Consider the following 16,530-nt stretch of genomic DNA (forward strand, 5'->3'; position numbering starts at 1 on the left):
ACCCATTTAGAATCTTATATTATCTACTTTAACTGGATTATCTTGAGTCCACACGGCCATATAATCCACTTCAGTGTGCATTTTATACAGCTGTGAAGAAAAGGCCTCATATAATCCAGTTCTAAGAAAATAATATAAAATTATATTATCTTCGGAGATAGTCATTAATTAATCAGGCCCAGTGGGTTTTTAATAATTTATCCTGTTTTTATTACGGTCTTACCATTTATGTGTTTTAAATGAAATTTTTATCTTGTATTGTTGTTTATATTGATATATTGTATTATTGTTTTATCTTTTTATATTGTGATTGTATTGTGTTGCTTATATTTTGTTCTTATGTTGTTTGGGCCACTGCCCCATGTAAGCCGCCCTGAGTCCCCGTGGGGAGATGGTGGCGGGATATAAATAAAGTTTTATATTTTATTTATTTATTATAAATATAATATGTAATAATTATATACATATACATAATATGTGATGTAATAATACAGAACAATATAATCTCTAAAATCAGGACAGTAAATAAAGAGCAACACTCTGAAAGCATAAGCCACAGCAACGCGTGGCCGGACAAAGCTAGTTGTATATATTATTTATAATCTTGCCCTTATTTCTCAAATCCAAAATGTATCCTTCTGCCTCTCTGTATCACCTTTGACACACATTTTTCTGTTCCCTTGATGCTTTAGGCTAGATAGTCCACTAGATAGTCTTTCATAAACATCCCAAGCCCCATTTTGCCTCCCTTTTCCCTTGCCATTCATTTCTTACCTCTCCCCCCCTCTCTAACTACCTAACCCATAATCCCCTCCCTTGTGCCGGATTCCCTATCCCATCACCTGTGTCAACCCAACCCCCTGTGGATATGGAGACAATAGACAATATAAGCACTTTGTATGAACCAAAGTACAGTAGAGACTCACTTATCCAACATTTTGGATTATCCAACGCATTTTTGTAGTCAATGTTTTCAATACATCATGATATTTTGGTGCTAAATTCGTAAATACAGTAATTGCTACATAGTATTACTGTGTATTGAACTACTTTTTCTGTCAAATTTGTTGTATAACATGTTTTGGTGCTTAATTTGTAAAATCATAATCTAATTTAATGTTTAATAGGCTTTTCCTTAATCTCTCCTTATTATCCAACATATTCACTTATCCAACGTTCTGCCGGCCCATTTATGTTGGATAAGCGAGACTCTACTGTACTGTATTTACAAATTTACCACTAAAATATCACAATGAATTTAAAACACTGACTACAAAAACATTGATTATGAAAAGGCAGACTGCGTTGGATAATCCAGAACATTGTATAAGCAAATGTTGGATAAGTGAGATTCTACTTTAATATGAAATAATTACTGGGATAGAATAATGCAGAACAATATAATCTCTAAAACCAGGACAGTAAATAAACAGGGGAATTCCACACAGGAAACAATCAGGGCCAACTAACACCTCCCAACAAAATATTCCCATCATCAAAGTCTGGCAAATCCTCTGTTTTCTCAGGGCCACAGACAGGAGAAGCACATAAAATATCGCAAACACCACCACTCTGAAAACAAGGGAATTCCAGACAGGAAACAATCAGGGCCAGCTAACACCTCCCAACAAAAAAATCACTCAGGGAGGAAACAGCCAGGCTTTAAAGCTGCAAGGCCATTACATCCTAATCATTTTTCCTAATTGCAGCATTCATACTTGCCTCCAACAGACAAAAATATTGTATATTCACAACCTTTAGGAAATAATATCCCCTGATGGCGCAGCGCCTCTCCCCCTCTCTCTAACTTTAATTTTCTTTTCTTTTTGTTGTATCAACCTAGAGGCATGGATGATGGGTTGTGCTGTCAAATTTCAAGGTTGGGGGGCCTGTAGTTTTGATGTTTTGTTGGTCGCCGTGATGCCATCACTCATTTATATATATAGAAGATAATCCGGACGGGCTGGATGGCTCCCAGCTATCGCCCTGATCTACTTATGAATAGGGTCCAGGAAGGGCCAGGTAAATCCAATCATTAAACCAATATTTCCCCTTGTTTGTACTGCTGCCGTGCCTCCACTACCTCCATTGGCTGGGAGAGAGGCAGCGTCACAAGCAAAGCTTGTGGTCTCATTGGATGAGGCACGTGAGCCTCCCAGGCTGCAGACATCAGAAACGCCCTGACCAGTCAGCACCAGGCCGGCTCAGCATGTGGACTTGGGAATTTCAAATGAGAAAAGTGTATAAAAGTGCATGTTTTACTGTGTTATGTATCTCAGCCTATTTTGGCAAATTATCATGGGCTGGCATCACTTTCAGCTGAAATTAAATAAAATACCTCAGAGGCTTCTGCTTCAACTTGATGAGATCTATTCTGGAATATTAGCTTCTTTTTCTCACCAGGCTTAACCCACAGTGGCTTGGATCTCACTATCCAATGCTGCTCTAAATTGCTCAATAACAAATAATATGACACTCAAATTGCTACATTATTCTGTCTTTTGTATATACAGTGTTCCCTCACTTATCTGCAGGGGTTAAGTTCCAGGACCACCCACAATAAGTGAAAATCCGCAATGTAGGTGTCAGGACCCAGACTGCGGAGCACCAATAACCATGCGCAGAGACCAGAATCTATCTAATATCTTTATTAAGGAAATATATAAAGTCAATAAAATTAAGTGTAGAATATAGTTCAGAAGTAGACCTTTCAGGAAAGGTCAAATATAGTCCAGGGAAACAATGTCCAATATGAGATATTAAAGTCCAAAGTTGTAATCCAATAACCGAAACACACACTTTGCCAAGCAAGTGAGGGGAAAAGACAAGGTCCTTTAGTCCATGGAACTTGATGCAAGGCTGGAGAGCAATCAGATTCTTGGCAAACAAGGCTTGATTCAAGGCAACAAGAAACGAGGAACAAGAACAGGGTCCGTGGCGAAAATCCTTGGCGAGGTCCGGGGAACAAGGCAGGGCTGGAACGAGAGCAAGGTCCTGGAAACTGGAGTAGCGTAGTCCACACACAATCTACTCCCGAAGCTGACGAATTGACTCCGCAAGGATTCCTTTGTAGGCAAACACCTATATAGGATCTTGTTTTCCCGCCAAAGAACACTTTCTCTGGGGAACAAGAAACGAAACCTATTCTGTGTCCAGATGCAGGACTCCTTAAACTTTCCCAAGGGAAACAGATTTAATCATCTAATTGTCTGGCAGCGATCCTGGCGCTCCTGCGAGTTGCCTCCCGAGCGCTTCTATCTTGATTATAATAAAGGCGGCGAGAAAATGGGGGAGATTTCTGCTCAAGGCTTGTTTGGCTGACTTCTTGTGGGCAAACATCTTGCAGCTGCAAGGGCTCCAAATCCGGCAGAAACGGTGGGAAACCCAAGTTTTCCTCTTCATCTGTCACAACAGTACTAGGAACGGGACTACATGGCCCATTAGTCATCACAGTAGGGACATTATATTTATTTTAGTATTTATTCATTATTTTAGTAGTTATACACTATTTTTTGAAGGGACCATAAGCCAGAAAATAGTAAACGTTTGCCTATGTGGCTTTGCCTCTGCATATGCCCCTCCCTCCCTTCCTGTGAGCTGGTGCCTTTCTCCAAGAAGTTCCAAAGGGAGATATAAAATCAGACTAAACAAGTTAGGTAATAATAATAATAATAATAATAATAATAATCTTTATTTATACCCCGCCACCATCTCCCCAACGGGGACTCGGGGCGGCTTACACGGGGCGGCTTACAGAACAATACAATATAAACAGCATATAAAAGAACAACACATCACAACACAGTGAACAATTGGTATCACTTGTGACAAAGTAGGTGTGGAAGGTGAGGAAGACCCTCAGGCATTGGTCAATTTTAGATAAGCCAAAGGTATATATTCTTTGTTTGCTGCGACATGCTTTTGCGACGGCCATTTGCATGTTACAGACCCATTAGAGTAAGTGCCTACGGCTGTTTGCCTTATCATAAGCTGTGATAACAATAAAAGGCTTGTTTTATTGCTTTCTTAGAGTTCTCTCCTTTACTTCCCCTCCGGGCCAGTCCCCAAAATTTTAAGTCTTTATCAACCAATCGTGTGTTGATAAATCGCCTCCTTCTCCTCCCCTTGCCGCTTGGGCTCATTTTCTCTCCCATCAGCTTCTCCTTCCTCCCTTCCTTAGGCTGTAAATTGTATTTTTTATGATTTATAATAGTCTTTTAGACTATTAAAACTGCAAAACAGTGAATCTGTGAAAAATGAATTGCAAAGTAGTGAGGGAACACTGTATACAGGTTGAACGTCCCTTATCCAGAATACTAAAATCCAAGCCATTCCAAAATCCGAAACTGTACATAGAGTAACTGAGATAGTGACACCTTTACATCCTGGTGGTTCAGTGTATACAATCTTTGTTTCATTCACAAAATGATTTAAAACATTGTACAAAATTACATTCAGGTTATGAGCATACAAAACATCAATGAATGTTATGCATAGAGTCGGGTGCCTCCCATCTCCAGGATATGTCATTATAAACATATATGCAAATACAGGTATTGCACCACCCAAAATGCAAAAAACTTCTGGACCCGAGTATTTCAGATAAGGGATATTCAACCTTTATAATTGTTATTTAATGGTACTGAAATACACTAAAAGTCACACATGATAAGGAAAGGAAGGAAAAAATGGGGAGAAGATAGTTCATGAAAGAGTAAAGAAAAATTAACATGACTTCTGACATTCCTTAGAGTGGCTATGAGGCCCCCCATCTATACTGGATTCACAAACTGGATTATTTGGCAGTACAAATGCAGCCTAAGACTGAGTCAGGGTGTATAGCCACACTGTAAAATTAACGCAGCTTGACACTACTTTAACTACCATGGCTCAATTCTAATGTCCTCACATCCTTTAGCAGAGAAGACTAGAAACCTTGTAAAATTACAATTGAGTCATAGCAGATAAAGTGGTATCAAACTATATTCAACCTATAGTGCAGATGCCACTCGATCAAACCTTTTAATACTCAAAAGAAGTAGTTATTATATTTTCTAGGCTGCTGTGAGTTTTTCAGGCTGTATGGCCATGTTCCAGAAGCATTCTCTCCTGACATTTCGCCCACATCTCTGGCAGGCATCCTCAGAGGTTGTGAGGTCTGTTGGAAACTAGGCAAGTGGGGTTTATATATCTGTGGAGTAATATCCATGGTAGGAGAAAGAACTCTTGTCTGTCTGAGGCAAGTGTGAATGTTGCAGTTGGCCCCCTTGATTGGCATTGAATGGCCCTGCAGCTTCAAAGCCTGGCTTCTTCCTACCTGGGGGAATCCTTTGTTGGGAGGTGTTAGCTGATTGTCTAGAATTCCCCTGTTTTTGAGTGTTGTTCTTTATTTACTGTCCTGATTTTATAGTTTTTTAAAATTGGTAGCCAGAGGTGAGAGGATCCCTCTGAATAAAAACTGGCTACCAATACAGTAGAGTCTCACTTATCCAACGTTCTGGATTATCCAACGCATTTTTGTAGTCAATGTTTTCAATACATCATGATATTTTGGTGCTAAATTCGTAAATACAGTAATTTCAACATAGCATTACTGCGTATTGAACGACTTTTTCTGTCAAATTTGTTGTATAACATGATGTTTTGGTGCTTAATTTGTAAAATCACAACCTAATTTGATGTTTAATAGGGTTCTCCATAATCTCTCCTTATTATCCAACATATTCACTTATCCAACGTTCTGCTGGCCCGTTTACGTTGGATAAGCGAGACTCTACTGTATATATATATATGAAAAAACAACAACTTAAATGTATATGCTCTTACTTGTTGTTGCATAGTTTTGTCCATATACACACAACAGCTGTGGACTGTTTTCTGTTGAGTTTGATGTATGCTTTACCTTATATGTTACACAATAAGGTCGTATAATTGTATATATACCATATTTGTGGACTGTTTTCGGTTGGAGGTTTATGTGTGTTTTGCTTTATATGTTTCATAATAAGATAGTACCCAGTTGGGACTGTAAAGAAAATACTCTATATACTAGCATACCACAATACACACGTTAAAACCTACATGAGAGCATATACATTTAAGTTGTTGTTTTTTCATATATATATACAGTAGAGTCTCACTTATCCAACACTCGCTTATCCAACGTTCTGGATTATCCAACGCATTTTTGTAGTCAATGTTTTCAATATATCGTGATATTTTGGTGCTAAATTCATAAATACAGTAATTACTACATAGTATTACTGCGTATTGAACTACTTTTTCTGCCAAATTTGTTGTCTAACATGATGTTTTGGTGTTTCATTTGTAAAATCATAACCTAATTTGATGTTTAATAGGCTTTTCCTTAATCCCTCCTTATTATCCAACATATGATAACGTCGACATGGTCCGATTGAAGGCTGAAGCATGAGGTTTTTAGACAAATGGATCTAATTTACTTATGTTTTAATTTTTATAATGTATTTTAATGATGTATTTTTATAGTTTTAATTGATTATATGTACTGTTTTTTGTTTTATTATTATGTTCTTGGCATTAAATGTTGCCAACTGTGTAAGCCGCCCTGAGTCCCCCCGGGTGAGAAGGGCGGGGTATAAATTCTGGAAATAAATAAATAAATAAATAAAATATTCGCTTATCCAACATTCTGCCGGCCCGTTTATGTTGGATAAGGGAGACTCTACTGTATATATATATACCATTCCTATAGCACATGAAACAACCAGGAGCAGCTAACACCTCCCAACAAAGGATTCCCCCAGGCAGGAAGCAGCCAGGCTTTGAAACTTCGAGGCCATTCAATGCCAATCGAGGTGGCCAACGGCAACATTCACACTTGCCTCCAACATACAAGAGTTCTTTCTCCCACCCTGGACATTATTCCACAGATATATAAACCTCACTTGCCTCGTTTCCAACAGACTTCACAACCTCTGAGGATGCCTGCCATAGATGTGGGTGAAACGTCAGGAGAGAATGCTTCTGGAACATAGCCTTACCGCCTGGAAAACTCACAGCAACCCAGCTGGACAGGACTTTAGTTGCCATGGCTCAATACTATGGGATCCTGGGAGTTGTAGTTGTACAAGGTCTTTAGCCTTCTCTGCCCAAGAGGGCTGGTGCCTCACCACACTGCAATTTCCAGGATTCAATTGTTTTGTCAGTTAAAAGAGATGTCAGACTGCCTTAATTCTTCAGTGTAATGCTCTGTTAGTGGCTTTGCTAGGAGGGAGAGCCCAGTGGGTTGGCTCAATGCATGCCATTGCATGGTTCTCAGTCTCTGCTTCTATTGCTGGAACCCATTCATTGGCTGCAGGAAAGGGCAGGCTTGCAAGGGGGCAGCAGATGCGTCGGTGTTTCTGTAGTGTAGTGGTTATCACGTTCGCCTCACACGCGAAAGGTCCCCGGTTCGAAACCGGGCAGAAACATTTTTTTTCCTTCTTCCCACTTTTCAGCCAAATACATTAAACAGTTGTTGCTGGTAACGGGCTGACAACTGGAATAAAATATTTCCTGATTTGATGCTTTTTTTTAAAATTAAAAAGAACGGAAAAGCTTACACCAAACTTGCAAGCAAGGCGGATGAAAAATGTCCCCCTCCTTCTTTTCAAGGCTTGGATCTAAAATGTGGCTGTGCCTGGGTACATTCACACTGTAGAATTAACACAGTTTGACACCACCTTAACCACCATGGCTCAATGCTATGGAATAATCATAGAATCATAAGAGTTGGAAGAGACCTCAAGGGCCATCCAGTCCAACCCCTGCCAAGAAGCAGGAAAATCACATAATAATAAACAAATTTTATTTATATCCCGCCTCCTCTCCCCAAAGGGACTGGAGCAGTTTACAAACACAGTAGAGTCTCACTTATCCAACATTCTGGATTATCCAACGCATTTTTGTAGTCAATGTTTTCAATGCATTGTGATATTTTGGTGCTAAATTTGTAAATACAGTAATTACTACATAGCATTCATGTGTAATGAACTACTTTTTCTGTCAAATTTGTTGTATAACATGATGTTTTGGTGCTTAATTTGTAAAATCATAATCTATTTTGACATTTAATAGGCTTTTCCTTAATCCCTCCTTATTACCCAACATATTCGCTTCTCCGACGTTCTGCTGGCCCTTTTATGTTGGATAAGTGAGACTCTACTGTAGAATCATGGGATGTAAAGCATCCTTTGGCAGAGAAGGCTAAAGACCTTGCCAGACTATAACTCCCAGAATTCCATAAGTTTGAACCATGGTACTTAAAGTGGTGTCAAACTACAATAATTCTACTGTCAGCTTTAAAAAGGAGAGGAGGGCAGGCCAATCCATTTGAGCATTTGGGCGGATATCAGTTTACTTCTGTGTTTTATTTTACTTGGAAACAGCTTGCAGATCCAGATAAATATTTTCCACATACAGCAGTTTTAGCCTTATTCTAGCCATTTTTTAAATTCTTCCCTGACTTTGCAAAAAAGAAAAACAAACTCTAAAATAAAAAGATACACCAAATGACATTGCAAAGCATCCAGGATCCAATTTCTAGTGTGCACCTATAGTGTTGAATTAAGACACTTTGACACCACATTAACTACCATGACTTTTATTATATGTGTTTTAATGGTCTTGCTTTTATCTGTATATTTTAACTCTGTTATACCATGCCTCAAGCCTTGAGGAAAGGTGGGTAAGAAATACAATGTATCAAAAATAATGATGGTGGTGGTGGTTGGTGTAAAGAGGGCAGAAAACAAGACCTAAAACATATTTATGGTTGTGTCAGAGCCCCTGGTGATGCAGCATATTAAAGCGCTGAGCTGCTGAACTTGCGGACTGAAAGGTTGTAGGTTGGAATCCGGGGAGCGGGGTGAGCATCCGCTGTTAGCCCCAGCTTCTGCCAACCTAGCAGTTCGAAAACATGTAAATGTGAGTAGATCAATAGGTATCAGTCAGGTGGAAAGGTAACAGCACTCTATGCAGTCATGCCGGCCACATGACCTTGGAGGTGTCTACCGACAACGTAGGGTAGTCATCTCCAAAATTTCTCATTGCATCCATGTCTGAAAATAAGATGGGTCTCATCTTCAAGGTATCTCATTATGTACATGTATGCAGATACAGTTACATTCAGACATCGACATTCACTGGGGTTGGAGTACAGAACCACTGTGATAATGAAATTAAAACATTAAAAAAAAAAATTAAAAAAACTGCTATCCAAACCAGAGAGAACACCTTTTTAGAATTTCTGGATCCTCCAGCATGACTTTACCGTCGGCTGACCAACAGAAACTCACTGGCAGAAATAGCCATCTCTAGAGACATGTCTTCTATAGATATCTTTGGGTCTTTCAGTGTGACTATGTGGCAAATGCCTAATGGATGTTTACCACTGCAATGGAAAACCTAGATATTCCTAGAGAGATAATTTTAATTAAATCTGCTAAAGTTGAAAATCAAATGTAAATTCCTTTCTTACTGTTCTTTGTCATTCTTGCTTTTCTTTACTATTTTCTGACCCTTTTCTTTTCTTTGTTTTGTATATTTTCTGATTTTTTTTAATTTTTTTTTTAGTATTGGAAAATATTTCACCAAAGGAAGAATTCTAGGAGGGGGCAAACTTGTTTTCTGCTGCTCTAGAGACAAGGACTCGGAGCAATGGATTCGAGTTGCAGGAAAAGAGACTCAGCTTAAGAAATGGGAGAACTTCCTGACAGTAATAAAAATTCATCATTCGAATGAGTTGCTGACTGGGATTCTGGTAGATTCTCCTTCTCTGGAGGTGTTTTAGCAGAGGCTGGATGGCATCTGTCAGGAGTGCTTAGATTGTGTCTTCCTGCATAGCAGAATAGGGTTGGACTGGATGGCCTTTGGGGTCTCTTCCAACTCTGTCATTTGGATTCTATGAGATGCCTTTTCAAAGTACAACCACACGGTGGTAGTGGTGTCCTATCAGAAACCTCTTTGGAGAGCACACCTTGCCAATCTGCATGAATTCCTCCAGAAAAACTCCAAAAGTTTCCATTTTCCACAATCCCTTTCTCCTCCCAGCCCTCAAATGCCTTCACCTGAACCATTTTCCCACCAGGCCTCTTGCAGGAATGGAGAAATCTAGAGTAGAAAAAGGATTTTGGTTCACAACCTGTGAAAGAGAGAAGGATTGTTCACAGGTGTCCTGCACAGGTGTTTGCCTTGCTTATAAGGGCTGGTGCAAAACCATTTCTTGTCTGCAAGGAAGCAGCAACCCACCTCTAAGATCGATACCAGCCATATCATTTTGGCATTTTGATGCAGAAAATCCTGCAAATATACCCTTTCCCACAAAATTTCTGTTTCACAAAATCTCAATCCCAGTGGTTAAAAAACAGAGAAACAACTAAGTGAACAAACAATTTGTTGCCTTGAATATTTGTCTTAATGCATCTGTCTCTGACCTCTTTGGGTCTTAAAAGATCTCAATTCACTGGCTTCTCGAAGCATTTAAAAAACATTGGAAAGGTAGGGTTGTTGTATGTCTTTTGGGCTGTGTGGCCATGTTCCAGAAGTATTCTCTCCTGACGTTTCGCCCACATCTATGGCAGGCATCCTCAGAGGTAGTGAGGCATGGAGAAACTAGGCAAGAAAGGCAAATATATATCTGTAGAGAGTCCAGGGTGTGACAAGAGTCCTTTCTCAGTTGCAACATTCACGCTGGCTTCCAACTGACAAAGGACTCTTGTCACACCCTGGACTCTCCACAGATATATATTTATCTTTCTTGCCTAGTTTCTCCATGCCTCACTACCTCTGAGGATGCCTGCCATAGATGTGGGCGAAACGTCAGGACAGAATACTTCTGGAACATGGCCACACAGCCCGAAAGACATACAACAACCCTGTGATCCCAGCCATGAAAGCCTTCGACAACACATTGGAAAGGTAGTTTTAATTGTATTTTAATATTTTATGCTTCATGACACAAAATATTTAATTTTCGTATCCATCTTTTAATGCATCTGCTTTGCTTTTAATCCTATTGTATCGTGTTTGCTGTTAGCCACTTTGAGTCCCTATATTAAGATAAAGGGTGGATAAAATAAAGTAAAATAAACAAGTAAAGAAATGCCTATGGAAATAGTATGCCTTCAAAAGAACATGTTATTCAAATCTACCAGTAACACTGTCCAACACACCTTTTGGTGCCTCAGATGTGAGACCTGTTTCTAGGTGTATTTGACCTGCTGATTCCAAAAATGGCACTGGTCTCTCTCTCCTCCTCCCATCAGCTCTAGATCTTGAGATACAGAACATATGGCATCTATCAACCCTCATCTGCTTGCTCATTTGTTATGTTTACAAAATTGTCTGGCACCTTATCACTGTTCCTTATTCCATATGTTATAGCACTTTATGGAACCTGTCCCCGTATTTCTCTTTTATTCATTTTGATTTTATCTATGAACCTTGAGCACTGCACTTGTCATCTTTTGCCGTGTGCAATAATTGATGCTCAGGCTTTTAAGTAACTGTCTTGTATGTTGTTCTGTTTATTGTTGGAATGTTTAATCTGCTGTTAAATTTTATACGTGAAATGCTGTTATGTTGTTGTTCGGGTTTGTTCCTGTGTAAGCCGCCCAGAGTCCCTTCGGGGAGATGGGGCGGGGTATAAGAATAAAGTTTATTATTTTATTAAAAAATCATGATAACCATATCTAAGAAACTAGAGTGGATGCGGTCTATCCACTCAGCACCTGAATCAGCACCCCAAATAACCCCATGAACAGGCCTAAAAACCAAGACATCAAGAAAAATATTTTTGTTGGACTGTGTAATCAAATCCTCAAAAATAAAAGCCACAAACATGGAGGGATGACTGTACAGCTTACTGGCTCCCCCCAAAAAGAAGGTCTGAGTCCTCCACCAGCAGCACTCTCCAACTTGCTTGCTTCATCACTGCCAGCTCCCTGGTGAACCAAGGAGCTGAGTTGGCTCTGCTGAGCAAGAAGAGATGTTCAGAACGTATCCATTGCCCTGGTTGCCTCCGTATTCAGAGATCAACCAGGGTTTCAACAGAATCATCTGCCGCCATGACAGGAGAGTTTAAGATGGTCCTACCCAGGAGATTTATGGATTCATGGATCCCATCTTAATGGGTCCCCTGCCCCTACAGAGGTTAGAGACTGTGGTTAGTCTATTTTATAGGATCCTTCACACTACAGGTAATGGTCACTCCTACACATTTGAAGGCTTGATTATTCTGCCAGATGTTCATTAGAAAGGCACACTGGAGGACCTAGAGATTCCTATAGAGAACACTTCTGTGGAAGGTGAAAGTAGTGTGCTGGAGGACTAGAGATTTCTAAAGTGGTGTTCTCTCAGGTAAAAAAAAAAGGCTTTTTAAATCTACAGTTTTTCACTTTCATGTGCCTGTTTTCCTAACCCCAGGAAATGTGATGGGCTGACTATATGGAGCTATGGTTACATTTATACTACATCTGATGTAGTATTGAGATTTGCAATTTAGGAACAGTCTCTAGAATCTTCTGGATTTTTGTGTACTTGAAGCAGGCTCATCTCACATGGGAAGCAGGAATAATTATTCTAACCAAAAGCATTTATACACAGGCCATCGTGTTCATAAATAATAACAACTCAGGTGTGCACGCTTCAGCTCCAGCTCCAGCTCAGTTCTAGCTCCTCTGACAACACCAGTTACAAAAGCAATAATTCAGATTATCAATAATGCCAGATAATTCAGTTCAATGTGGAAGGGACCTTGGACTCAGGACTTTCAGATTATGAAATTTGGCCCTTTAAGGGGAAAACAGGCCTACCCCACCTCCTGGAATGCAAGAAAAAAAGCCTTCCCCTGGCTGGGAAATGAAGCTGAAATGTCACGGTGAGAGCGGTGAGTGTTGAATCCTGACTAGTAGACCACCAGGCGAAAACAATGGACCTTATCATACAGACCCCCCCCCCCCCCAAGTTCAGTTTTGCTGGTAATTGCTGGTGAAATGGAAGGTGTGCATGGCCACTAGATTACCAGGAAAAACAATGAAACAAATGCTTCTGTATGCACAATAAATGGCAAATCAATGCGTGAGTCACAGATCTGTAGCAACAGAGAGCATGGCTTTCCTCATCTTCTAGAATTCAAGAAAAAAAAACTTCTCTGCCCAGGAATTGAACCCAGGCTGTGGCAGTGGGAACCGAATCCTGACCACTAGATCACCAGGGAAAAATAATGAAACTGTGCCAGCAGAAAGCATTCCTGGAGGGCTCTGATGATCATTGATGATCTGTCATGGCCAAGTATCACGTATGAATGTTTTCTAGAAGTAGTCTTGGCAGTTGGTGGAGATCTATTCTGAATCTACAAAGTCTTTCATAGCAAGAATCTACCTTTCCAGATGGAAGGAGGTCCCGATAAAGGTTTGCTTGGCATGCCTTCTTCTTGGCATGTTTCCCCCTTTGGTCCTCTATCTGTGCCTCTTCAAAATCCACAGCACTGTTGGTAACAGCTGACCTCCAGTTCCAATACTCCAGGGCCAGGGATTCCCAGTTCTTGGTGTTTATACTCCATTTTTAAAGGTTAGCTTTAATCCCGTCTTTAAATCTCTTTTGCCATCCACTGACATTTCATTTTCCATTCTGTTTTTAAAAACATTGGTTTTTTTAAATATTTGGGCCAAATAAGTAGAGTATAACATAACCACATTTCTTCATGAGGTTTAGAAGATAACATAGGTGATGTATACAGTGTGTATGTATGTGTGTATACACACACACACGCAATGTATAAAGAAGTGTGTTTTTATTTTGATTTATAGATGTCATGTTTAATTTAATTTTAAAAGTCAGGTTTAACTATGTTTAAAAGGGTAAGTATTAGTCACCAGTGTGTGGGGGATGGTAACCAGCTCAGCATTCTGAGGCAGGTTGCCATAGTAACGAGGGCGGAGCCAACTGCTGTTTGAAGAAAAAGGAGGGAATGTTTTAAAAAGTCAGTCAGTCTGTGGTCAGTAAACCACAGGGAAGGTTAGTTTTAGAGTCGGTGCCCTTATGAGGTACCGAGAGACTGATTCTGGTTGAGGGATCAGGGTGGCTCAAATGATTGGACATTCTGAGTCAATTTTAAAATAAGTGGTGACTTATTTCAGTTTAGTCTGTGATTTTAGTCACAGGGAAGACACTGGTTCCAGGTTAGGGAAACCAGGGGAACTCAGATTTCTAGTGGTGTTAAATTAAGCAAGTTAGGTGACTTGTTTAGGTTTATTTGTAGTCTGAGTAGTAAGGGAAAGCAATCCCAGTCAGATCCAAAGTGATCGGTTAATAACTTTGCAACCATTATCTAAGTGCCTTTAAAGAAGTACTGTAACCACTAAGCTCTGTGCCTGAAATAAATTTGTTTTGTTCTTCAATATCCAAGTCTCTGTCACCTATATTCAAAACTAAGTAACGCTACCATCTAATGTGAATAAGAAAGAATAAGAGAATAAAGAGAAAAGAATTTCCTCTCTGCCTGACATCTCCACAATTTGGTGGCAGCAGTGGGATAAAAAGATTCCTCCCTGCCACATCTCCACAATTTGGTGGCAGCGGTGATCTCCACACAATGTAACCAAAAAAAAAAGATTTTTTTTTGGGTATATAATCACCTTTGTCCCCTACTTGTAACCATCCTATTTCCATTGTTTTCCCCCTCCCATTCCCACCCTCCTGCCAGAAACAGTCATACATTTCTTTTATGTGTTTTTATTATTTTCAAAATTATTGCAAATAGTGCTACACAAAATTATACAAACATTCAAGACATTTTCCATTGGTAACACATGTTTACATTATTCCCCCTCTTTCTCCCTCTCTCCCCTCCCCAGGCACAGTTTACACATTTTGCTGTATTTATTACGATTGTTCGATCATGAGGATAATCTTGTTTAATTCCTTATACAGTAGAGTCTCACTTATCCAACACTCGCTTATCCAATGTTCTGGATTATCCAACACATTTTTGTAGTCAATGTTTTCAATATATCATTATATTTTGGTGCTAAATTCATAAATACAGTAATTACTACATAGCATTACTGTGTATTGAACTACTTTTTCTGTCAAATTTGTTGTATAACATGATATGTTGGTGCTTAATTTGTAAAATCATAACGTAATTTAATGTTTAATAGGCTTTTCCTTAATCTCGCCTTATTATCCAACATATTCGCTTATCCAACGTTCTGCCGGCCCGTTTACGTTGGATAAGTGAGACTTTACTGTATTTATCTTTCCCCTTTATTCTGTAAATTAAGACTTTACATTTTGCCTTCCATGACTTTCTGATTTGGCCCATCCTGTAGTAACTTTTCCTTTTGCCAATGTAGTCTTGGAGGAGGTAGTCTCCTAAGCATTTCTACCATGTTTTTGTGCCCTATTTCTTTTGGTCCTTCCAGCCTAAAGCGACTGAGGCTTTAATTGCATCTAACATGTAATTTATTAATCCCTCCCATTCTTTAGATCCTCGCCTTCATTTTTCTGGAGGAAAAATTGTGTCTTGTTTCAATCTATTTTTATCCTTAATAGTTCCTCCATTTTCTTGATTATTTTAAGAACTTTGATTTTTTTTTTCACAATCCCACTACATGTGGGTGCATGTTCCAGTTTTCACACAGTTGTGCCAACATTGTTTTGGGGAGGTTCTGGTAATGTGATCTAATTGCACAGTTCTACACCATTTTGTCCTGATTTCCACTGCATTTCTTTTATCTTTAAATGTTTTATTTTATTAACTGAATGTTTCCAATTGTCTGTTTATCTCTCACTGCAACATAATTCCTCCTTCCACATTTCTTTCAAGGTATTTTTTATATTGTATAGTTTTCCCATTATTATTTTGTAAATGTATCCCATGATGCCTTTCTCCTTCTCTACTTTCCATTTTAGTATTTTATCAAGATCTGTTTCTGGGATTTCTACTCTTCCATTCTGTTAACTTTTTATATAACCCTCTCCATAATAGCCAATTTCTGTGACCGCACTTATGTTTTAGCTCCTTCCATTGTATGACTGTTTTGTCGGGCTTCAATATGTCTCGGATCTTTGTTATGCCATGTTCCAATTTCTTGAACATGTTCCGGTATAACTGGGATTTTTTATTCTCTATGAATCCTATTGGGAACATATCTATTTATTGGAAGTTTATCTTGCCATTTTTCCCGGCATGTTTCTGTTGAAGTCAAAGGATATCCTTTTAATTTTTTTTTTTTAAAAAAATACATTTCCTTTATTGACCAATTTGTTTGTTGTATCATAAATATAGTCTTGTTTCCTTATATTTTCTGTTGCCCTTTACCTTAGCTATCAGTTCATCCCATTTTCCTTCCCATTTCCCCCTGGGGATATATTGATATATTTTTGTTTCTTATCCATGATGTAACCTTGAAGCACATAGTCCGCTAAATATTCGTACCATTTTTGTGTATCTCATTTTTTATGCTTTTTCCATCCCAGGCAATTGCAGCTTGTGCCGCAGCCACC

The 16,530-nt window shown here is 39.1% G+C and overlaps 1 non-coding gene across 1 annotated transcript; it reads left to right on the forward strand.

Moving 5' to 3' along the window:
• Positions 1-7,378: 7,378 nt before the first annotated feature.
• On the forward strand, positions 7,379-7,451 carry trnav-cac (transfer RNA valine (anticodon CAC)). Its single transcript has one exon. It is a non-coding gene; the product is annotated as a tRNA-Val (tRNA).
• The last annotated feature ends 9,079 nt before the right edge of the window (positions 7,452-16,530 follow it).

The sequence above is a fragment of the Anolis carolinensis genome, chromosome 2, assembly GCF_035594765.1.
Source record: "Anolis carolinensis isolate JA03-04 chromosome 2, rAnoCar3.1.pri, whole genome shotgun sequence".
NCBI lineage: Eukaryota > Metazoa > Chordata > Lepidosauria > Squamata > Dactyloidae > Anolis > Anolis carolinensis.